At 44.4% G+C, this 23,647-nt stretch overlaps 1 long non-coding RNA gene across 1 annotated transcript in view; it reads right to left on the bottom strand.

The window, feature by feature from the left end:
- LOC309519201 overlaps nt 1-23,647 on the bottom strand; it is a 189,797-nt gene that overhangs the window by 51,523 nt on the left and 114,627 nt on the right. Inside the window, exon 5 of the long non-coding RNA XR_014213749.1 lies at nt 2,331-2,405. This is a non-coding gene — a long non-coding RNA (uncharacterized lncRNA). The remainder of the gene's footprint in view (nt 1-2,330; nt 2,406-23,647) is intronic.

Below are 23,647 nucleotides of genomic sequence, written 5' to 3'. Positions count from 1 at the left end.
GTACAAAATGTCAAACTCTACTTCTTCTGTTTAAGAGGAGTAAAAGTTGGTAAATAAACATGGTGGCTCTGATCCATGAGAAAGACAGACAAAGTAACCAATCTGCAAAGACAAAGCCTTTTTTAAAAAGCTGAAATTTCACTAGTCAGATGGTTGACAGTGAAAAAGTTGCATGGGAGGAAGCTGAATCCAGTCTCCCTACTCGCCCTTCTGAATGATGAATGGCAGATTTCAAAGGTTTTTAAATGGCTAGTACACGTGGTTCTAGTTTCTGGGTCATTCTGAAGAATACTGCACAAAAATCTATTTGTGCACAGGATTCTCTGTCCAACCAGTGACAAACAAACATGTTCAGTGTTCAAGTCAGTGGACTATAGCCAATTAAGTCCTACTCACAGAAGACCCATTGAACGTAATGTTATGGTAGGTTTGCTGATACATACAAATTTACCAATTTGCTCCTCAAAGTCCATCAATTATTTTGCCAAGCAGGTACTCTTGTTAATTATCATCATTCGGGAAGGTCCACTAATTTTGAAGGAAACCTACCTTGACACTATATGAAATTTGCTCTGACAAGAAATAATGATGGCCACTAACATGGATGGTTTGAAAAGAGGAGTGATAAGGCTATTAGGGCCTCCTAGCTGATGCTGGCTATGCTGACTAAATTCTTCCTCATCGCTGGGAGACAGTACACCTCTGAATACCAGTTGCTGGGGGTCATAAGTGAGGAGAGTGCTTTCGCACTCAGGTTCTGCTTGTAGCCATCCCATCGGCAGCTGGTATTGTAAGAACAGGTACTGTAAGAACAGAATGCTAGGCTAGCTTTTCTCATAGTCTTGTGACACTGCTATTCAACTACGCTAGAAGCCACTTGGTCCTGTTCATCCTTCCTAATCTGTGGCCTACATTTTAACTAATCTCTCTTAAAGGTAAAGGTAAAGGTACCCCTGACCATTAGGTCGTCGTGACCAACTCTGGGGTTGCGACTCACTTCGCTCTATGGGCTGAGGGAGCCGACGTTTGTCCGCAGACAGCTTCTGGGTCATATGGCCAGCATGACTAAGCCACTTCTGGCGAACCAGAGCAGAGAGCAGCACACGGAAACGCCGTTTACCTTCCCGCCGGAGCGGTACCTATTTATCAATTATTTGACGTGCTTTCAAACTGCTAGGTTGGCAGAAGCAGGGACCGAACAATGAGAGCTCACAATGTCGCGGGGATTCGAACCACCGACCTTCTGATCAGCAAGTCCTAGACTCTGTGGTTTAACCCACAGTGCCACCCGCGTCCCTCACTTACTGTGCTTTTAAATAACCTCCCAGAGAGCTGCTGGCGCTCCTGCTCTGTTTCCAGCACTGGCCAGTGGGACAAAGGGTAGGGCAGATAATGGTCAGGCAGAGGCAGAAGGAAAGGGAGGCAGAGCACTGCAAGCCTATGCACACTCAAAGTGAATCCTACTTCTGCGTAAAATGCATAGGATTATGTTAGTAACCACAAGGTAATCAATCATATAGTAATAATACATTCTTTTTATCTCATAACAACCCAACACAATGCATATTTTCCCATATTTTCTCCTGGGTTTAGAGCCAAGGTTTTTTTTTAAAAAATGACAACCATTGTTATTTATTAAATTTGTATACTGCCCTTCATCCAAAATTCACTGGGCAGTATACAATCCTGCTCCAACCAGGCAGTCTAGAAAGGTTTTTCAGATTGTACATCTTGTGGGGAACAAGTATGGTTGCAACCTATTCTCTGCACCAAGTTCCTGTACTTTTAACAGCGGCAGTAGAAGATATTCAACAGATGTACTATACTCAAAAACAAAAGTTTAGGAGCCTGCTTAAGGCATCAAAATGAACACTCACAGCCACAAACCAGTTGCAAAACACCATTTGAGTGCATGCAAACCTCTCAAACCCAGAGACTAGTAGGAAAAACACACACATCTCCCTCCCGGGAATTCTTTTCTGGAGATGCAGAGATGGAACCAAGTCACAGTGACGCAGACTCCAAGCAAGAAGATGAGACACAGATAACTTAGTTATCAGAGCGGGGGAGGGTGAGAGTGGGGGCTCAGACTTGGTGATCTCACAGATAAACAGGTAACAGTTTATCCTCTCTCTCTTCTATCATGAAGTCGATTCCTGCCTTTGGTTTAAGATCAGAAACATGGATAGAAAAATTAAGAACTTGGTGGCATGGTATTTGAGGGCAGAATTATGTGTGACATCAGCAAACCCATTTCCTCAAGCATTGTGAGGGGGGGGGACGACTGCAAAACAACATGGAAGAGTCTCAGAGAAAGCTTGAGTACTTACCAGTTTTCGCATCTACGAAATTGTGCTGCCAGTGCCTCACCCACTGATTTCCTCCTATCTGAGTTTTCTTCTGCTCTATAAAAACAATTGGTAGGGGAGGAAAGTTTAAAAATGATTAGGCGATAGTTTTTATTAGGTCTGAAATTACACACATTTGTGCCCTGTGATAGTGTACTAGAAATGTCCAGTACTGCACTGACATTATGAAGAAAACAAGAAGCTGTATAATAATATAGAGTGTAATTATAGTAATTACAATGTAAAAGTAGCCTTCTTTGAAATACATTTTTATAACATGAGAAGAAACCAGAAGCTCAGGATTTTTTATTTTTACTTTGCTAAGTATTTTTATTGTTTTCCATAAATGCCTAACAAAATAAAACTAGACAACTAAACAAAATCCTAACACCCCTCAAGCCCATTTTTTAAAAATTACTATCACCAATGTTCATGTTAGAAAGTTGCTGATCTATTTCTATTTTGATTCAATCTTTCATTGTTCTTTTAATTCTGCCAGCATTTTTCACTAGTAGCTTTGAGCAAGTGGAATATATCAAGAGAAAATAGTTAAGATGAATGAAAAAAAACCCTGAGATAACACAAGTGACAGAACATCATGAATTTCAAAACTACATTGGAAGATAGTGATCATGTTAAGGCCATTGCCTATAAAAAGAAGGCAAGCCATATTAGTGCCATGTTAGAGCATTGTTTTCTTATATTCCAACATATTAATCTGAAAAGAGGTAAGTAGTGTCTGCATTATGTAGTAGTCTTTGGAAGAGAAAGAAAAAGAGAACTAAACACTTCCCATAGAAGGATTAGAATGAAAGTTTGTTGCTCTGAGTTCCTATCGCCTCTTTCTTTCATCTTGGAATATAGTGGCTTAGAAGAAAAGGGGGAAAGGCAGCGTAAGGTGACTTATAATGATAAGGAAATCTAAAGTACCCTGCAAGGCACCAGACACAACCTTTCATGTTTGTGCGATCAGCTGCGATAAAGGACATGCTATCCACTCTGAGTGAAAACAAGAAATTCAGCTTGCCAAAGAAGGCTAAGCTCCTCTCAGGATAAAACTGTTGCCTCATGAACTTTGAATTACTATTTAGGAGCATGAAAGCACACCGCAGAAAGCAAACCTAAAAGACAAAGAGCAACACCATGAGGCTTTTCTGCTGAGATTGCCATGGTGCTTCAACAGCTGAGAATTGATCAACTGAGGCTAATTTTCTTAAACTTTACTTTTATAGAGGGTGGATTTGCATTTTTAATAAACAGTTTAAAGGGTGCGATTTCTGTACACCAAATTGAAGAACATACTAAAAACAGTAACAAAGGACAAGACAGGTTACAAAATGATATGCATAGGAAAAAGTAAAAATTAATGTGGCTATTAACACTCTCCTTCCTATGGAGCAGGTTGAAAATACAGCCTACATTATGCTCTTTCGTTTCTTTCAATGCATCTTTGTATGCAGTCATTTTTAACTTTTAAAGTAAACACTCTATCTTCAAACTTGACCTAAGCACAATCTAAATGGACAGAGATGTTTGCAATACAGATCTGATCAGTTTATCTACAGCCAAAAAGATACCAGGGACACAATTTATCTCCAAGTGAGGAGGGGGAAACGTTTGTGATAAGAGTAATTTTTGCCACTTCTCAGATAACTTTCTCTTCCGCTCACACTGTAGGGCCAAGGAACATATCAGTCACCAACTTCCTTCAATGGGGAGATTACCTATGAACTGAGGAATCTCCCCCACTCCTGTATACCTAGTTTGGAAGTTGCAGTATTAATAAAAATATTATACACTGGGATCCACTGCAGCATGAGTTTTAGCTGGCGCTGTGGGTTAAACCACAGAGCCTAGGGCTTGCCGATCAGAAGGTCGCGGTTCGAATCCCCACGACAGTCCCTGCTCCTGCCAACCTAGCAGTTCAAAAGCACAAAATGCAAGTAGACAAATAGATACCGCTCCGGTGGGAAGGTAAACGGCATTTCCGTGCGCTGCTCTGGTTCGCCAGAAGCGGCTTAGTCATGCTGGCCACATGACCCGGAAGCTGTACGCCGGCTCCCTCAGCCAATAAAGCGAGATGAGCGCCGCAACCCCAGAGTCAGTCACAACTGGACCTAATAGTCTGGGGTCCCCTTTACCTTGTTGTATGGCAACCATAAAGCTGAGGGAAATCTTTAAAACATGACAGAAAAAACAATATGAACAGAACAGACCATCCCAGAACAGTATTTTTATAGAACTCACTGAAGCCCTTAACTCCCCCTTCTCCACAGGCATGGTCAACCATATGGACCCCCCAGCTCATGGCTCCATGCCCTACTGTCAGCCTGTCCTGTTAAGATTACCCAGTCTACCTAATCTCCCATTATGTCTAATGGAAGACACACATTTCCCTTGAATACACTAAGTGAGGAATGGGCTGCATCTAGCAAGGATAGGAGAAATAGCTCCAGGCAATAGCTCTTCTCCCAATGTCCAAATATTTAAAGCACCTCTTCCTGGTGAGCATGACTGTCTTGTGAGTAGCTACTTAAGAGCCAGCTGTCAGTCAAAGGCCATCAGGAAGGTGCCTTTAGAAGATTACTGTTGCCAACAGTCTTTGTCCTTCAACTTTCATCTATCAACACTGCAATGTTATCCATAAGACCAGAAGCCTGCTCTTCAGTAATTACAATAGGGTAGACTTAAATTGTTTTCTTTATTTTCTATAAAAGCTCCATTTTGCCTCTTTCTTTTGCCCACCTGCCTTTTATTCTTAATACATTTCTTGAATGGGTTGATGTGTGTGCTGGTGCTAGACTCCAAATATTACTACCCCCCTGAGAGCACTGACCATATGGCTTCATGCCGTGTGTGTAAGTGGAATTTGACAGAGAAAAGCCAGCTGCCTTGGGCTCCAATAAGAGACAAATAAAGCTGCATGCTCTCTCTGTATCTCCTTTGAGTATTTGCCTTGGATTCTCAGATTTTGTTTCTGAGAAAGGGCTTGTTGGAAGAAGGAGGTCTTAAGTAGATGCCAAAAGACAACAGAGCCAGTTTCTGCCTAATATTTAACAGGAGGGGATTCCAAAGTGTAGGTGCTGCAAGGCCATAGTACATAGTAAAGGCCTGGTTCCTATATTGTGCAGAACAGATCAACTGATGAATTGGTATCTGCAGGAACCCCTCACATGCTGAGTGCTCAACTGAGTATATATAAGGGTTATCTCCCAAGGTTTATCTGACAATAGAAAACTGTCCTATTTCCAAGCGTAATTATAATGATAATGAAATTTTCTATGATACACACTAAAACATCTTCATAAATATTTGAAAATATGCTGTTCAACGGATTCTGGAAGACAGGAGGCTGACTCCTGACAGCCAATTAATTATCACAATCAGAGGAATTCTAGACAAAGTACCTTCACTGTTAATGTGAAGCCTAATTAAAATTCATGTCCCATAAAAGTCACTTGACTCTCAATTATGATTAAGTATGCAAGGTCACTAGAACACAGTGAGAGACTGAGCCAAATGCAGTCCCTTAGTTACTCAGTGACAGTTCAAAAGTATTGTCATGCTTTGTGAAGAACTGTACATAAAATACAAATTACAGTTCAGTGTATTTCAGTGTGAATGGCTGACAGCAACAATCTTCCGGCCTTGTAGCTTATTTGAATGTGCTGCAGTAAAGTAGGTGGAACCAACTGGTGCCCTTGCACTCGTGAAATTGCTTTTGATCCAGCAAAGGCATCCACTAATAGAAGAGGAAGCTATTTTCCCCAGTATCATTCATGTTATATTTAACCCAGTCAGATGGGCAGGGTACAAATATTACAATTATTAAAATATTTAAAGCCCTTTGCTGCCATCCATCTCCAAAGATAACAATGTGGAATATAAAAGGGATGAATAAACGAAAAATACCTAAATAAAATACAATAAAATTAAATAAATAAATAAATAAATGTTGACATTGGTATTAACAGTACAGTCATACCTCGGGTTACAGATGCTTCAGGTTGTGTTTTTTCGGGTTACGGACGCGCCAAAACCCGGAAGTACCGGAATGGGTTGCATGCACAGAAGCGCCAAATCGCAACCCGCGTGTGCACAGACGCGGCGCTGTGGGTTGCGAATGTGCCTCCCACACGGATCACATTCACAACCCGACTGTCCACTGTACTCCTATAGAAAAGGGATTCTAGAGATATGGTGCCACCACAGAGAAAACTCCCTTGTTATCATGTAACAAACTTCCTAGGGCAAGGGAAGAGCCAACCCCCTTGGAAGACCCTAAGATTAAGGTTAGAGGAAGGAAAGGCAATAATCCCTTCATGTATTTGGTCCCAGGCTGTTTAACTAAGCCTGGAAGAAGAGGCACTTTGCATTAGGCTCAGAAGCCAATAGACATCCAATGTACGTCATTCAGATTCGATGTGTAAAATTATTCCATTGGGCTGTGCCAGCTGAAGTTCTGGCAATTGCATTCTGCAGGAACTGAAGCTTCCAAATAGTTTTCAACGGCAGTTCCACATACTACACATGTGAGTAATCAAATCAAGAGTTTAACCAGAGAATGCATCATAGCGGCAATATCATCACAGTCCAGGAGTTGTGGTAGGAGGCAAACCAACCCCAAAGCTGCAATGGGTCTCTACACACTTGTGCTCGCTTGGGGAATGCAATCCCATGTAGAACAGATTGCTCACCTAATTCCCAGACAAAGGAACCATTTACCAACAGCACCTCTATCTTATCTGGCTTTGTTTGGCTTTAGTTTGTTTGTCCTCACCCAAGCCACATCAAATTCAGTTGTGTGGTAATCTACACAAACTTAATCTGCACAGTTGTATTCTACACAAAATCAGTCGTAATCTACACAGACTGCAACCTATCACCTGCACAGCCTCACTTGACTTAGATGATATATAGAGAAAAACACCACAGTCCAAAACCTCTGATGATCTCACCAAGTGGTACATATGTTTAACAGCATGGGGGATAAGATGGAACTTTGCAGGACTCTACAGCAAAAATCACCCATGCTATTATCTGAAAGCAGCACTGGGAGGAATCCAACATCACATTAAGGTAATCGTTTCATCTGGGCAAGCATTTCACCCTCTTGTCTCCCTGTTCTGCACTGTTCCATGGATTCTTCTGACCACTGCAAGCCAGTTTCACGGGGCATGGGGGGAAATGAGGGGGGACCCCACTGTGCAAGTAAAAATCCTTGCACAAGGCTTCTGCTGATTGGACTCATGAGTGTCCCTAACTCCCATTCTACAGAGTTAATCTTGCAAGATACTATGGTATCAAACGCTGTGGAGAGATAGAGAAGAATTAACAGAATCACACTCCACCTCTCCCCTCTCAACAAAGCTCATACATTAGGGTCTTAGTGCCCAAACCCAGACTAAACCTGGACTTAAATTAATTTAGGTGATCTTTTCTATTTCATTCAAAAACAAATTGAGGGCAACTGCTACTACCTCCTCAAGCACCAGGCCCTCAAATAGGGATTTTAACAACTGGGCAATACAAATTACAATTTCCTAGGTCCCAAAACGTTTATGAAGGAATGGCTGTGGAATGGCCATCTTCAGTCAGCAAATTAAGAATACTGTGCTGTTATCAAGTTACGCTACTGAAGTAAGCTGCCCTCCCAGCCTTGGAAATAATAGGTTTTAGATGTAATAAGCATGCATATCTGCACAAACATCACTGAAGCCTCTTTAATTAGCTGTAGTTATGTAGCACTCAACAGTTAATCAGTTTCATTTATTTTTGATATATATATATATATATATATATATATATATATATATATATATGCAGGTTTTGGTGTCTTCGGGTGTCTTCCCGTGTAAGAGTCGGGGTGTCTGTGCGACGTTTCGACGAGGTCTCACTCGTCATCTTCAGGCTGGTGCTTTCGGCTTCTTGTTACTGGAACAGAGCAGAGTCTGGTGTTTGAGTTCCTATAAATACTGTTGAGGGGTGTGGTGTATAGCCTCCAACGTTCTGGGCAGAGAGGAAGTTCATAGATTAGTGTGCCTTTTCTTCTTTTGTTCCTTAATTACTTGAGGGATATCTTGAGTGATTTCATGAGTGATATTCTGAATACCACTGGGTGGGTCATTAAGTGTAGATTAGTTGCTAAAGCTTTCGTGTCTTGACCTCTTGAGCTTGTGAAGAGTTTTTCTGAGAAGATGGCTGTGCTGCATTTAGTTGTGCTCTGGCTTGGCTTCGTGTATAGGGGCGAGCTGTGGTTTTGTGCCTTGTGCCAGCCAGATCTGTGTAGGGATTGCAGGGGGGTGCAGCATCCGGAGGTGCCACTATAGTTTGGCTACTGGATGGAGTCTGTAATATGTCTGTGGAGAGGGTCTGGGTTTGGGTCTGGTGTGGTTGATTGGTGACGGCGTTCTGTGTGCCTCTGGTTCTGGTGTCGGTTTTTGTGGGGAGGGCTAATTTCCAGATGTCTGGCAGGCGGGACGTGTCGTCACGCTTGTTCATGTTGTGAGGGTGTTTCTCTATCTCGATGGCTTCCATGATTATTCTCTTGTGGTGATGTTCCATGTTAAAGAGCAATTTGGAATCTGCAAAATTAATTTCGTGTCCTGTTTCTTTCATGTGTTGGAAAAGAGAGGAAGTTTTTTCTTCTTTTTTGACGGCATTCTTGTGTTCTGCGATACGTGCATTTATTCGTCTGTTTGTTTGTCCAATGTACGTGGCTGGGCAGACTTTGCAGGGTATTTCATAGACCCCTTGGTTTTCCAGCTGGATTTTGTCTTTTGGGTTTCTGAGGATATTGGCTATTTTTTGGTTGGTGCAGAAGGCTGTTTTGATATTGTGTTTATGGACACCCCGACTCTTACACGGGAAGACACCCGAAGACACCAAAACCTGCATTCCTGTACCCGTGAAAATCTACGAAAGCAAATATATATATATATATATATATAATCTGAGGTTGGATGTTTTTGTGTTGTCAGCAAGGAATTTTGATGCTAGGATGAGAAGTTGCATCTTTTTCATATATAATGGCCTAGCATCAATTTGAACCTAATGGAAAGCATCGCTTAACAACATTTCAAGGATGAGTTATAACAATGTGTGTGACTGAGGTATTTGATCATCATCATGAAATCTGATCAAGGAGCATCAATGCTACATTTGTATTTTCCCAAGATGAGCCACTCCAATAGCAATTTAATTTCAATGAACAGGCATAATAAAATTAAATTTCAGATAAAAATTCGTACTGCGAAACAAAGCCAAGTTCCAACAGAAAACCTGGACATTCATTTTTTAATCAGGGGCTTGCTAGCAATGCAAACTACCGAGAAAGCACCAAAGCTAGATTATGTAAGACGCAATATCTTTATAGATGCAAAATTGTGCAATTGCTCAAAGTATTTTAGAGCCAATTCTAAAATGCTGGTTCTCAAAGCCAAGTTCTGTTGCATCTTGTTTTCCAGTATCAAAGTATAAAAATCTAAAATCCCATTAAAAATGCAATCATTAAACACACACACACACACACACACACACACAAAAAAACCCCACACAAAACCCAACAATCTACAGTCGTACCTTGGTTCTCGAACGCCTTGGCACGTGTACGCTTTGGCTCCCAAACACCGCAAACCCGGAGGTAAGTGTTCCAGTGTGCGAATGTTTTTCGGAAGCCAAACATCCGATGCAGCTTCCGCTCAACTGCAGGAAGCTCCCACAGCCAATCAGAAGCTGTGCCTTGGCTTTTGGATGATTTCAGGAGTTGAACAGACTCCCGGAACGGATTAAGTTTGAGAACCAAGGTACCATTGTATCATAATTGTACAATGTTAAAGAAAGTAAGGTTTTTTAAAAACAAAACCTAAAATTATATTCATGTACACTTTTCCACTAGCTGGAAACGTCACAGACTTAAAACAGCACAATCTTCTCTTGAAAAAGTCAGAAATTAAAGTAAGACTGCCAAAGAAGCCCCCCACCTGAAACCCAGGACAGCCATGCCAGTCATGGCAGACAGTATTGAATTAGCAGCACCAGTGACCTGGCTCAGTATAAAGCATCTTTCTATCTTCACAAGTATAAAGGTGTTGCATGATAATATTGTTACTTCAGCTCTCTGGATTTTTGTACTCATGAGGGTGGGAGCCCACACCTTTATAGACTTAAGATTCTGCCTGTGGATATTTTTTATATAAACCTTTCTATTTTCTAACACATTTTGTGCAGGCTTCCAGGGGTCAGGGTTTTGAAAGAGAGAATATCATGTAGAAATTAGGCTGCTCCATATTCATGTCTATCTAGAATCCCTAGCCCTGTATTTTCTTCTTCTCATTATTCAGAGAGGGAAGACAACACTTTTAAACACAGTTGACAACTGAAAGCAATAGCAAAGTTCTGGTAAACAATAAATTTACTGCCTGAAGCTTGCTGGCAGCAAGAGCTTGGCACTGTTAAAAATATATATATTCTGATTATCCTTATGCAAGTTTTTGAAGGAACTAGTATGGTTCTGAAATTTGGTGACATGTAATGATGTGGGACTAGCTCTTTATTAAACTGTCCTGCATTTCTATTTCTTGAGACAGAGAGAACTTGCAGTTGGGAAATTGTAGGTGGCCTTTAGCTAACTAGACAACCTATTACAACTATTATTTAGCTTGCACAGTCCATCCAAAATGACATGGTCTCTGTTAAGGCAATTGAAAATCCAAATATTTCAAAATCTGACAGGTGACAATAGGCATGTATTGCATTAAGCAAAAACACCAATGAGCCTTGAAAGCCCATTAAAGACTAAAGCAGTTATTATGTTATAAAATTTTGTTGACTACAGTCCATTTCAATGTGTAAACAATTCATTTACATAAATACTCTTGAAATATCCTTTAATAATCCTAAAAATTATAGAAGATCGATTCTAATACTCTACAAAATATATGACGACTGGGTTTATCTTTTTGGAGAGTTTTATTATTTCACAATATTTCTGGAGCAGTCATACCTATTCATGCACTATGATGCCTGAATAATGTTCTTTTAGTCATGTATCTTGAATGCATACTTCACGTCACATTTTCCCAGGTTCATTAAGCATGAGCAGGGAAAAAAAGGATTTACCCAGTGTCAGGGAACTGACATCGGAGGAAAGGGAAGTGGTAAGGCTCCCAGAGACTGGGAGAGAGTCAACAGCCAAAGCAGGGACCAGCAGGGGGAGCGCGGGGTCTCTGGAGGAGGATCTCAGTAATGCTGAGAGAGACGCAGCAGCCCAGGCAGGAAGCAGCAGGGGAGAGAGAGGGGTGAGAGACACTTCGAGCGAAAATAGCGGGGAGGTGTCAGAAGCAACTGCAGGGAGACCCATGCTGCGCCGGAAGCTGCCACGTCGTGAGTCCAGGAGACGCGTTTCCGTTAAGGAACTTCTTTGCTGGAAGCGCTTCCGCAGACAGCCACTGTCAGACTCTACTAGTGACTAGAGCAGACATGTCTGAGGAGCTCTGTCACACACAGAGGTTTGTGGGGTCGCACAAACTCTGAAGGGGCACAATTTTAAGCACAAGCAGCTAACCAGCCCCTGACAGCAGTCTGACAGTCTCTGTACGCTGCCTGTGCAGGAGAAAGCATCATGAGCAACCCAGTCGGAACCGGAGACGCAGGGGTTGGAGCTGGTCCAAGCTTGGAAGAAAGGTATCAAGCTCTGGAGGTCCAACTTGCGCTGCAGACGGCGAGGCTCGAGGAGAGAAGGGCTCAGGATGCTGACAAAAAGGGGAGAACCACTCAGTTCCCCAGAAAGGTACCAGGATTGGTGCAGAAGTTTGGGGGGGACCCCAAGGATTACCATGCCTTTAGGACTGAGATGCAATATGCTCTGAATGTGCAGTTTGATGAGTTCCCTGATGAGGAATCGCGAGTTGCGTTCGTAATTGGGCATCTTGAGAAGGGGGCGCGGGACTGGGTTCGACCCCTGATGGCAACGCACAACGATATCCTAAAGGACACTATGAAATTCTTTCGTGCAATGGATATCATGTTTTCCAGCGATATTGAGGAAGGGTTGGTACGCAGACAGCTAATGGCTTGCAAGCAGGGAAGCAGATCTGTCCGTGAGTACTGGACTGAATTTACCATGCTGATTCACAGATTGGGGTGGGATTTATCGGCGGCACCCATTCAGATGCTATTTGAAGAAGGTCTTTCTTCAGCTGTGAAAGACGAGCTGGCCAGGAGCCCCAGGGCGGGGTCTATGGATCAGCTGACCAAATCTGCGCTGACCATTGGAGCGCGCCAGGAGGCAAGAGCCTTGGAGAGGCGGGAAGGGAGAGGGGAACGTTGGAAGGAGTTACGCATTCCAGACATTCCTGAGCCAGCTTTCCCGCCGGCAGAGCCGATGGAAATCGGAACAGCCCGCGCGCGCGCAGTTTCAAAGCCCAGTGAGGGGGCGAAGAAGGAGGGAAAGGGAGCCCGGAAATGCTATCTCTGCCAACAGCCAGGCCACTTTGCCAGAGTCTGCCCCCAGAGGAAGGAATGGCAAGGGATGGTGGGAGCTGTTGAGGGGGAAGAGCAGGGAGAAACGGAGCAGGTAAAAGCCAACGCCTGGTTGCCAGCAGGGCACTGCAGCCAGGCCAAAGAGCAGTGAAAGTGCCCCTTCCCCAAGTGCCAGTGCCAGAAGCTCCTCGACCTGCTCTAGTGATTGAAGGGTCGCTAGAGCTGCAAAATGGACACCCCCTAAAAATAAAGGCGCTGTTGGACTCAGGCAGCTCCTGCAATTTCATGAGCAAGGAGTTTGCTGCTGAACACCAGATACAGACTATCCCTTTAAGCAACCCCCTGCAGGTGACCACGATTGATGGCAGGGAACTGTTGGGAGGAGGCGTCAGCTTGCATACCGTCCCAATTATAATGAGGGTGGCAAGGCACACAGAACTGATAGCGTTTAATGTGGCCACCTTGGGAGGCGCTCCCATTATTTTGGGAATGAGCTGGCTAGCTCTACATGATCCGCTGGTGGGCTGGCATCAAAGAGTGGTTTCCTTCGGTTCCGCACACTGCTTAGAACACTGCAGGGCGGAAAAGGGGTCAGCAGGGGCCCAAGCCACCCTAGCAGGGACGGAAGTGATGGAGAAGGGGAAGGTGCCACCACAGTATGCTGATCTCAGCGACGTGTTCAGCGAGAAGGAAGCGGACCAACTACCCCCGCATAGGCCCTTTGATTGCCAGATCAATTTACTCCCTGGAGCACAGCTTCCTGTAGGCAAGTTGTATGCCATGTCAGACAGGGAGATGCAGGAGTTGCGAGCGTTCATTGACAAGAACCTGAAGAGAGGCTTCATCAGAGAGTCCAAGGCAGCGGGGGGTAGCCCAGTGTTTTTTGTGGATAAAAAAAACACGGACAAGCCGAGGCTGGTATGTGACTTTCGGGCCCTAAATGCAGTGACAGAGCCGGCGGCTTTTCCTATGCCCAGGATTGATGATATTTTGACCAGGGTGCGAAAAGGAAAGATTTTTACAAAGCTGGACCTAAGGGGGGCGTACAACCTGATACGTATAAGGAAAGGGGATGAATGGAAGACCACCATGTTCACCCCTTTGGGGGCATTTGAATACCTCGTTATGCCTTTTGGATTACAAACAGGCTCCGCGTGTTTTCAAGCCTTTATGAACCATGTACTGGGGCCTTTGCTCTACAAGAATTGCGTGGCCTTCTTAGATGACGTGTTGGTGTATTCGGAGAATGAGGAGCAACATGTGAGAGACGTCAGAGAAGTGTTGAGCAGGCTGCAAGCCAACAGACTGTGGGTGAAACTGGAAAAGTGTCAGTTTCATACCAAGGAGGTGGAATTCCTGGGGTACCGCTTGTCAGACAAGGGGTTGGCCATGGACCCCGGCAAGGTTCAAGCGGTGCTGGAATGGAAAACACCCAAGACCAAGAAGGATGTGCAGAGGTTCCTAGGGTTTGGAAACTTTTATCGTAAGTTCATCCGAAACTTCGCCCACCTGACGGCGCCCATCACGGACTGTCTCAGCAGCAAAAAGAAGTTTGTTTGGACGGGGGAGGCGGAGCGAGCGTTTGAGGAACTGAAAAGGGCCTTCGCCTCTGACGAACAACTTCTACATGTGGATTTACAAAAAAAGCTGAGGGTCGAAACAGACGCTTCGGACAGAGCCATAGGGGCGGTGCTTCTTCTGCAGCCGGGGAAGGAGGGGTCAGAGTGGCGACCGTGTGCCTTCTTTTCGCGAAAGCTGAACAAATCTGAGAGAAACTACACGGTGCACGACCGGGAACTTCTTGCGATTTATGAGGCCTTCCGGAGATGGAGGCATCTACTAATTGGTGCACAACAGAAGGTGCAAGTGTGCACGGACCATAAGAATCTAGAGTATTGGAGAACTGCGCGAGTGCTCAACCAAAGGCAGTTGAGATGGGCCCAGGAGTTCTCCAAATTTAACTTTGAGATTTGTTACGTACCAGGCCCGGAGAACGTTAGGGCGGACGCTCTCTCACGCAAACCTGAATATTTGGAGGGAGAGGGTGCACCCGAAGAGACCCATGTTATTCCCGAGGACCGCTGGGTGTGTGGGGCGGCTTTGGTGGGGCAAAGGGAACTGGTAGAGGGAACGGTGCAGGATGAATACGCCCAGGACAAACTCAGGGGTCTCCGGAGGGAGGGAGACAAACCCGGGGGTTTTGAGGAGAGAAACGGGGCGTTGTACTACAAGGGAGCGTTATACATACCTGAAGGGGAATTGAGGGAAAAGGTACTCAAGCAACTGCACGATAGCCCCACAGCAGGGCATTTTGGGCAACACAAAACCATGTGGCTGGTTACCAGGGAATTCTGGTGGCCCAAGGTCAGGGAAGATGTGCGTGAATATGTGAGAGGGTGTGACCGATGTCAACGAGCCAAGGGGGAGAGGCGGGCACCGGCAGGTTTATTAGAACCACTACCCACGCCGGAAAGACCATGGGAGGCAGTGGCAATAGATTTCATGACTGATCTGCCCAGGTCCAAAGGGAAGACAGCCATTATGGTTGTGGTAGACCTGTTAACCAAGATGGCCCACTTTATAGCCTGCTCACATGCGGTCACAGCAGAAGAAACCGCTAAATTGTTTGTGGAAAATGTGTTTAGGTTGCATGGTGCCCCCTTGAGGGTGGTTTCGGACCGAGGGAAACAATTTACTTCCAGGTTCTGGAGGAAGCTCATGAGCTTATTGCATGTAGAGGTGAATTTTTCCACTGCCCGTCATCCAGAAACCAATGGGCAGGCGGAAAGAGCTAATGGTGTCCTCCAGCAATATTTGAGGTGTTATGTGAATGACAGAGAGAATGATTGGGTGGAGAAGCTGGCGTTGGCAGAATTTGCCTATAACAATGCAGAGAACGTGTCCACGGGGATGAGCCCTTTTTTGGCCAATCACGGGTGTCATCCCCGAGCCTTCCCAGGGGGGGAGGGGGAGAACTGGAGCGTTCCTGCCGCAGAACAGTTCGTTGAAGAAATGGAAGCGATCCATCGCCAGCTCCAACTTAATTTAAACAGGGCGAAGGAGGAATATAAGAGGCAGGCAGACAAAACCAGAAGGGAAGGGGAAAGCATTAGGGTGGGGGACCAGGTGTGGCTGTCCACCCAAGGGTTACCATTTAAAGGAGGTTGTAAGAAGTTAAGACCCAAAAGACTGGGCCCATTTGAAGTCACGCAACAGGTCAACCCAGTGGCTTTCAGACTCCGGTTACCGAACCACATGAAGTTGCACCCAGTGTTCCACAGATCATTGCTGTCACCGTATATAGGGGACAGAGAGGGGAGGGTCAATAGGGGACCAGCTATGGAAGAAAAAGAACACAGCTACCATGTAGCGGAGATTCTCGATTCCAGGTGGAGGGGAGAGCAAGTAGAGTATTTGGTAATGTGGGAAGGGGAGCCGGAGTCGGAAAACACCTGGGTCAGGGCAGAGGAGGTAGATGACGAGGTTTTGATTGAAACTTTTCATCAGAGATTCCCTAGAAAACCCCAGCCAGTGGCGAGGTTCCGGAGGGAATACTTCGCCACCACCGACGACGAAGAAGAGTTGGAGGGGTTCGCTGATTCCGAGGTGGAGGAGGATTCAGCGAGTCGGAACGAAGACCGATGGAGGGAATTGTTCGAGACGTCTGAAGATGAAGAGGATTCTTTTAGGGGTTTCAGCTCCTCACCGCCCAGAGGAGAAAGTAGGGGCGGGGGAGAGGGGGGCCCTGGAGGGGAGGTGGATGTCAGGGAACTGACATCGGAGGAAAGGGAAGTGGTAAGGCTCCCAGAGACTGGGAGAGAGTCAACAGCCAAAGCAGGGACCAGCAGGGGGAGCGCGGGGTCTCTGGAGGAGGATCTCAGTAATGCTGAGAGAGACGCAGCAGCCCAGGCAGGAAGCAGCAGGGGAGAGAGAGGGGTGAGAGACACTTCGAGCGAAAATAGCGGGGAGGTGTCAGAAGCAACTGCAGGGAGACCCATGCTGCGCCGGAAGCTGCCACGTCGTGAGTCCAGGAGACGCGTTTCCGTTAAGGAACTTCTTTGCTGGAAGCGCTTCCGCAGACAGCCACTGTCAGACTCTACTAGTGACTAGAGCAGACATGTCTGAGGAGCTCTGTCACACACAGAGGTTTGTGGGGTCGCACAAACTCTGAAGGGGCACAATTTTAAGCACAAGCAGCTAACCAGCCCCTGACACCCAGAGAACTATATCTACTGTATATATTGGTTTTTTAAAAATGTAGAGTAAAAACTTACTGCAGAAGGCAAATGGATTAGACTGTATTAGAATATTAGGTAAGTCGTAAAAGTATAGGAATGTGCATCAGATTTGAACTGAGAGATGAGGCAGGGTGCCTTGTAAGGAATTGTATGACAACGCACAATTCAAACCAGGGTCCTCTGAAGCATTTTCAGGTCCAGACATCTCAGAAATGCTACATACAAGCATCTACTAATGGTTAAGCTGTATCTAAGCATATTGTAGGGACGCGGGTGGCGCTGTGGGCTAAAGCCTCAGCGCCTAGGGCTTGCCGATCGAAAGGTCGGCGGTTCGAATCCCCGCGGCGGGGTGCGCTCCCGCTGCTCGGTCCCAGCGCCTGCCCACCTAGCAGTTCGAAAGCACCCCCGGGGGCAAGTAGATAAATAGGTACCGCTTACCAGCGGGAAGGTAAACGGCGTTCCGTGTGCGGCTCTGGCTCGCCAGAGCAGCGTTGTCACGCTGGCCACGTGACCCGGAAGTGTCTTCGGACAGCGCTGGCCCCCGGCCAATAGATGTGAGATGGGCGCACAAACCCCAGAGTCTGTCAAGACTGGCCCGTTCGGGCAGGGGTACCTTTACCTTTACCTTTAAGCATATTGTATTAGCAAAACAGCACAGCCGGGGGAGGCAGGCAAGGAGGAGTAGCTTTGCAAATGCACGTCTCCTGCTTACAAAAAACTTGCATATGGGGAAGGGTCTTATGTATGATCAGAGGGAATCGTTTTAGCAGAGCCCTCCAATCCCTGTGCTTTGGGAGAGGAAGCAAGTCTTCAAAAGCAAAACATATGTCACCAAGAATGAAGGGTAGAGATGGGAAGCTCCATTGTGACTGACCAGTGGAGTTTGGAACCAGAAGGAAAGATTTTCCATGGGAATTAAAGTCTATTAGTTCCAAATATTAGAATCTACGGTCACCCAATGAAGCTGAATGCTGACATATTCAGGATACGCTTCTCCACAAAGCACATAGATAAACTGCAAAAACTCACTGCCACAAGATATAGTAATTGACTATCAACCTGGGATAGCATAAGAAATGTTTGGAAAATTTCATGAGCGATAAGGCTATCCAAAGTGACTAGCCGTGATGGTGGTATGCCTTTGAATACCAGTTACTATGGAGCATTATTAGGAAGAATGCTATTGCATTCATGGCTTTGGGCTGGCCATTGTGAGAACAAAACCAGCAGGGCACTTATTACATTGTTAACATCTCAGTGCCACTGAGCGGAGAACGGGGGTAAGGCTAGAGCAGGCATAGGCAAACTCAGCCCTCCAGCTGTTTTGGGACTACAACTCCCATCATCCCTAGCTAACAGGACCAGTGGTCAGGGAAGATGGGAATTGTAGTCCCAAAGCATCTGAAGGGCCGAGTTTGCCTGTGCCTGGACTAGAGCAAAGCCTCCAAGGCAGTTCTTGGAGGCCAGGCCAGACACATCCATATGGTGAAGGTTATGTTTAAGACACTCTGGTCTAGATTGTTTGGGATTTTTAGTGATTAAAGCTGCACTTTGAAACAATATGGTTATCATTGCAGATCATATAGTAAGGGTTATGTGCTTGCTCCAATTAACACAGCTGCATTCTGAACTAATTGAAGCGCCTTCAAAGGCGGAGAATGTTACAGTCATCTAGCCTGGAATTTAGTTAGTATGAATGACTACTTCTACCACGGTACTTCCCAGCTATCTCTTTAACAGTTTGTCTCTTTGGCAGGATCTGCCAGAAATAGCAAGTGAAGTAGCTGGGCATATGTTCCTCTCCCACATACACAAAACAGTACTGCTTTGCCTTGTAGCCAACCTGACCCTAAGTAGTAATTAATCGTGCCAACATTGGAAACAAATTTTGTTGCATTTTTTTGTTTTTTTGCCTTCCCTTCCTTGACTTCATGGATCAATAATCTGATTATATCTCTTTGACAATAATGTGTTCCTCTCACGCGCTGCTAACTCCCTTCACTCTGGACCACACACTTGGCCTCATTAAGGGTCAATACACTTTGCCGCACGATCTATGCAACATACTAGCTCGCTCACTCTCTCCTGCAGTCAGAAGACCTCAGGCACTAATTGGCACAGGAGCAATCATACCTAGAAAAGAACTAATTTCTTCAGGCTTAGCCTTCTGATGTTATTAGTAATTTCACAAACTCTGTGTGAAACTGCTTCACCTCTAGGAGGACATATGCTCACTAATTGACTTCGGTGGGGGTGTTCTTGTGGTTTTGGCTTTCTTTAATCCAACAACCTGTCATTCCCTAAGATTTAGGCTATTGGAAATCTTGTTTTTGCTAAGTCTTCCTCAGCTTGGCCTCCTCCACCCACCACAGAGGTCAGCAGCCCCAGCTTCTGATCTTTCTCATTTGCTTTTACAACACATCTATCTTACCTGCAGCCTAGTGCTTCAAGAAACTGCTGTGAGAACAAACATCCTACTATTTCATGTATTGCACCATGTTTTATGCCTTCAGCTGCTCTCTTTGTGCCATCTTTCCAGCTGCACTTCATAGAAAAGTATGCATGGGGTGATTGCTTCCCCACCCTAGTTTGGCTTAACCCATTAGTATCTGCAATATTTTGCACGACGCTTCAAGTGGTGAGACCAAGAAGAATTATTGCTTCATTTCAGAAAAGAAAATGACTTACTGCCAAGCTTGATCTCCACTTATTCAGTGGATTTTTTTTTTAATGGCTAATCCAGCCACGCAAGTGTCAAAATTCTATTTTAAAAAATGGCACAGGCAGTCGTTTCTGCTTTGGTCTCATAGAACGATAAAGTGCCCATGAAACCAACATGTATTACTTCTAAGGACTGCATTGCACATTACAGAGAAGTGGCAATAGCACAGACCGGAGCAGCGTGTGACTCATCAAGATGAATGCAGTCCACAAGGCTCAATAAACTTGTTATTTTTGTTCCCTGACAAGATTTCAGAGAGGAAAAGTTTCAAGCAAGAAATAGCTGACGGGCTGTGCCTGCGTTAGTGGGTCTCAGTTTCTAGAGCTACGCCTACTCTTTGCACTTCTGCTGTAATAACTAGAAGAGGAAGTTGGGTGCCTTCCTCACTACAAGGTGCAGGAATCTGAGCTGCAGCGAGATACAGCAATGTGAGAGATGCAGGTTCCACTTCTAAAAGTCACACAACAGGAGCACCAATATCAGGAGTGTTAACCAATGGCCCAATAAAATTGGTCTTATGCTGTATTACAACATACCGTATTATTGTTGCTTTGCGTATGATTATTATTAAGCACCATCGGTGTGAATGGTGCTTCTGAGGCCACTGCCTTGAGGATCACATATAATAATAATAAAATAATAATATGCAGTTGTTTCAGTTACCTGTTATTAGGCTTGTAATGCCTAAAGTAGTCTAAGGAGAACTGGGGAGGAACTTTGGAATATGTGTGACTTTCCCATATATGCAACAAAGAAAAATGGCTGACAGGTGAGCACAATCCACATGTGACAACAAAGAACAATTACGTATTATGGAAATGCAACATTACAGAAGGGCAAAATGTTCAGCCCAACTTTACACTCATGCCCTACACATGAGTAACACATAAATAGAACTGGTGAAAGGAAGAAAATGAGGTGAAAGAGAAAGTAGGGGAGGGTAAGTTCACCTATCCTCAATATCATCACTTTTTGCTCAATATTTAGTCTAGAATATAAGCATTCTTTTAGTGAGGTACTATCCCTTTTGCATTCAAACTTTGAAGAACCTGAATTACTCCAGAATGCATCCCATTAGAAGACAGTGAGCTAAAGAGGGGAGCTTTTAATTGCAGCTGTAATAGAGTAAAAACGTTTCACAGGAATTTCAGTGTAAGATATTTACCTTCTCAAGGGCTGAGATATTTCCCTCTATGGCTGTCATCCAGACTCCCTTCCACTTAGGCTGTACTTAGCAGGTGGATTAGAAGGAAGTAATTTGACCCCTTTATGCCTTCTGTTTGACCACAAGCTGCCTTTAGGAAGCTGTCTTAACCCACTGGAACTGAGGGCGAATGTATCAAGGACTTGATCAGCAGAGGGAGTGAGCCACTTGTTCCTAGATCAATTAGTGATTACCTCACCTGCATCTGGTAAGCAAACTAGCAGCCAGAACACCTGGCAGAGAATTTCATTCTCTCCTGCACCTCTGCTAGTTAGGAAGACAGAGGCAAAAGAGTAGGCAAAGTAGTTCAGCGGCTTTCTATTTCCCCCTCCTAAATTAAATACAGTGGTACAGGGCCTAAATTAATACAGTGGTACCTCAGGTTACAGATGCTTCAGGTTACAGACTCTGCTAACCCAGAAATATTACCTCGAGTTAAGAACTTTGCTTCAGGATGAGAACAGAAATCGTGCAGCAGCAACAGGAGGCCCCATTAGCTAAAGTGGTCTTCAGGTTAAGAATGGACCTCCAGAACGAATTAAGTTCTTAACCTGAGGTACCACTGTACCGACAAAGAGGACGGTGTCAGTCATTCTTTGGTTCACCACAAGGAGCAACGTTGCCAATCAAACAAGGTTCAAGATAGAGGGATGATTCAAGGATCTCTAGATGAAACTTGAGTTTTCTGAATGAAGTATTCAGGCTTGATCTGTGCGGCTCTTATTTTGATTTTGTGGAGGGCAATAAGGTAGTAGTTGCTATCACAGTTGCTGATACAAGAAGCAAAACTGAGCTCCTTCGGGTGACATGTTTATTGTGCGTTCATTCTGTTTTGCTTGTAGAAAGCATATCCGGAGATTACACTAGGCTTGGTCTTTATTGAGCATTTTGGTCTGATTTGTCTGTGGGATATCTCCATGTCTTCCCATTAATCATACATTCATCTGATCCTTTCCAATGAATTTCCCTGTCGTTTCCCAAACTGCAAGAAAAGTGGCTTTGTTGTGCTAAGTCAACAGAACACTTGCACAAACCTCAATTTGCTTGAATCCATCCTGCAAAATAGTGTCAGTCTGGAGGCAACTTATGAGTGGGAAAGTGCTGGTTGAATTAGTACAATGTATTTTTTTCCAGTGTATGTTCTTACTTCCACTAGGGTTGACTCTGCACATGCCTTACCCTATAAGCAGCACTTATACTGACGGTAGCGCTCTCTCTCTCTGTGTGTGTGTGTGTGGGGGGGGGGACTTTCCCCCTCCTCAGTACAAGAGTTCTGAGCAAAAACCACAAATTTTGAAGCTGGAGTACAAGGATTCTAAATTGCTGTTCTGTCAGCATAGCCATGCAGCTTCTCGGATACAGACACTTTTAATCAAAAGCACAGCTACTAACACAGGAACACTGGCTGGAAATTACTGATGGCTTGCCAAGTGTGCAATGTAGAAGAAAAAGTATGATTTACAGATCATTTCCCCATGCAGATGCATTGCATGACCTTTGAATACTATATAGATTTCCCATCCCCCCACCTCCATATGAGGAGGATCATCTTTAGTAAAATCATGTGACACTGTCCCAAAGTACTTCTGCGCTCTGCAGGCAGAGAGAGATGTCTGTGTGGTGGACAGGAGCATTCTGGGAAGATTGCAAGCAGCCCTGCTCTTGTACTATTTACTTGTAGAAACAGTTTAAGGTACATTCCTAACTTCACTTACCTGGGAGTAAGCCCCATTAAATTACCGTATTTTTTGCACCATAACACTCACTTTTTTCCTCCTAGAAAGTAAGAGGAAATGTCTGTGTGTGTTATGGAGGAAATGCCTACGGGTGGCATGCCTACGGATTTTCCTCCTCTAAAAACTACGTGCGTGTTATGGTCGGGTGCATGTTATAGAGTGAAAAATACGGTGTATTTCTGGGTATAATCGGTGAGGAATGCTGCCTCACTGCAGCTGTACTCAGTTTTCTCAAAAGATACATCCATTTCCCTCCTTCTCTTCATAGTAACTTTTCTAGTGTGTATAATTTTTATTGTTTTGGGGTTTTTTTAATAAACCATCAGCCCATCTCAAAATAATACTCCAGAACATGGCAACATTTTCTATATGAGCTAATCTTCTATCTTCAAGGGGAGGAGTGTGAAACAGAGGCCGATAATGTCACAAAGCTGACAGCGGGGGCGGACATGAGAAGAATTATAGGCATTCAACTAACATTAAAAGGACAATAACACACTGGCTTATGGCTATTTATTTTTTTATGAGAGACTTGGCAGGACTTTGATTGAAGTTTTGATTGCCATATGTTTTCCCTGAGAGGCACAGTACTGTTTATAAACTGGTCTATAATTGAAATTGAAATTTATTTATTTTTTAAAAAATAATAATAATCGTGAAATATGATAATTCATTAAAATACATATTCCTTTGGAGGGTTTCCTCATTGATCTTTGTTGTACTAAATCTGTTTACACATCAAAGACCAAATTGCATTCTGCCTTCCTTCATTTCTGTCAGACCCTTCCTGTTGTTTTCCTTGGGACTGAATTACACAAAATCAAACCAGCATCCCATTTCACAGTTCTCCCTGCATCAACTATTATTCCAGGATAATGATGCTTCATGCAGAGTTCTAAGCTCTTCCTGCCCTCTGC

The sequence above is a fragment of the Podarcis vaucheri genome (assembly GCF_965113315.1).
Source record: "Podarcis vaucheri genome assembly, chromosome: 1".
NCBI lineage: Eukaryota > Metazoa > Chordata > Lepidosauria > Squamata > Lacertidae > Podarcis > Podarcis vaucheri.
Note: the sequence above shows the minus strand (reverse complement) of the source record. Positions and strands in the feature narration are given on the sequence as shown.